We start from the raw sequence: 363 nt of genomic DNA, 5'->3' as shown, positions 1-363 counted from the left end.
TGTTTCCAGTAGTTACGAAGCCCGGAGGCTAAAGCGGTAGTTACCCGTTTTTAAAGTTCCTGGAGATTTCTTTTAGGCAAGGTGTCTCTGACTGCGAAACAGAAGATACTGTGCTGGCTGGGGCTGAGCAGGGCCCTGCAGCGCTCTCTCCCGTCCGCCTCGGAGCACGGCCGGTTTCAGTCGCGCCGGTACCGGGATTTCTCCCCTCAGGCTTCCCCAGGAGCAACCCGCCCTCAGCGCCTCACGCTCCACCGCCTACCAGCAGCTTTTCCGCTTCCTTAAAAAACCCTCCCAGGGGCTTACACGCGTAACGCGGGTACGGCACACAGCAAGGCCTGGTGAAAAGCGGGAGGACGAGGCACA

Source organism: Buceros rhinoceros, unplaced genomic scaffold (assembly GCF_000710305.1).
Source record: "Buceros rhinoceros silvestris isolate BGI_N320 unplaced genomic scaffold, ASM71030v1 scaffold45513, whole genome shotgun sequence".
In the NCBI taxonomy this organism is placed as follows: Eukaryota; Metazoa; Chordata; class Aves; order Bucerotiformes; family Bucerotidae; genus Buceros; species Buceros rhinoceros.
This window is presented reverse-complemented; position numbering follows the sequence as displayed.